This window comes from Pogona vitticeps, chromosome 4 (genome assembly GCF_051106095.1).
Source record: "Pogona vitticeps strain Pit_001003342236 chromosome 4, PviZW2.1, whole genome shotgun sequence".
NCBI classification, from domain to species: Eukaryota; Metazoa; Chordata; class Lepidosauria; order Squamata; family Agamidae; genus Pogona; species Pogona vitticeps.
This window is the reverse complement of record NC_135786.1, coordinates 227,933,517-227,935,015: the sequence shown is the minus strand read 5'-3', so window position 1 is coordinate 227,935,015 and position 1,499 is coordinate 227,933,517.

The following is a 1,499-nucleotide window of genomic DNA, read 5'->3' as shown; positions in this document are numbered from 1 at the left end:
AAGCAGAATGTGTCTTTAAATCATTTTGAAACTCCAGCACTAGAGGAAAAAGAGAAGGTGGTTTTGTGACACCGTTCTTCACCCAGCATGCAAGTTAGCTAAAGGTAAAGGTTCCCCTCGACATTTTTAGTTGAGTCGTGTCCGACTCTAGGGGGCGGTGCTCATCCCGTTTTTCAAGCCGTAGAGCCAGCGCTTGTCTGAAGACAGTTTCCATTGTCACATGGCCAGCGTGACTAGGACGCGCCATTTTACCTTCCCATCGAGGTGGTACCTATCTATCTACTCGCATTTACATGCTTTCGAACTGCTAGGTTGGCGAGGAGCTGGGACAAAGCGACGGGAGCTCACTCCATTGCATGGATTCGATCTTACGACTGCTGGTCTTCTGACCCTGCAGCACAGGTTTCTGCGGTTTAGCCTACAGCGCCACCACGTCCCATTTTGCATGTTAGCTAGTCAACAGTATATCAGATATATAGCAGCCACACTCCTTTCAGTGTGTTCCACAAACACATGTGCACTTTTAGGTTGCTGCAATAATTTGGCATGTATCATACCAATAGCCAAAAAGTATTCTATATACCTGTGTGGACAGGCTGTTATACTACAAGACTTTCCAAACTTTGCTGTATGATTGTACAGTAACGTAATACATACAATATATGTATCTTCAAATAAAGTGGACAAAATGTATATATGTGTGTGTTAAAATGAGGAACATGATATGGACTACATAGCTATTGTGTGGACCACATGAGTCTGAAGATGAAGTAGACCAATGGTGCTGGGGATAGGATTCTGCATTTCCCCTCTTTACAAAAAAAATCTGTCTTTCTCTGTAACAAGGCCTCCCTCATCAAGGTAAGTGAGATATGTAAGGAGTGGTTTTACCAGTTCCAGTGACGTGGTGGCGCTGCAGGTTAAACCACAGAAGTCTCTGTGCTGCAAGGTCAGAAGACCAGCAGCCGTAAGATCTAATCCACGTGTCGGAGTGAGCCCCGTCGCTTGTCCCAGCTCCTGCCAACCTAGCCGTTCGAAAGCATGTAACAATTTGAGTAGATAAATAGGTACCACCTCGGTGGGAAAGGTAACGGCGTTCCGTGTCTAGTCACGCTGGCCACGTGACCACAGAAATTGTCTACGGACAAATGCTGGCTCTACGGCTTGGAGACGGGGGTGAGCACCGCCCCCTAGAGTTGGACAAGACTGGACTAAATGTCAAGGGGAACCTTTACCTTTACCAGTTCCAGATCCCCAGTGAACTTTCATGGCTGAGTGGGGGTTTGAACCCAGGATATATTTCATAACTCTCACTGGTTCAGAGCTGGGGCTAAAATAATGCTATGGCTAAAAAACTACACCCGCATTCTCACTATCACTCTCAGCCATGCTAAGCACTAAAGACGGCCTGCAAAGGTTCCTGCAGATTACCAAAATGATGAATCCTGATATTTATGTATGTAAACCAAAACCTGAAACGGCAGCCAATTTTTTCTAAA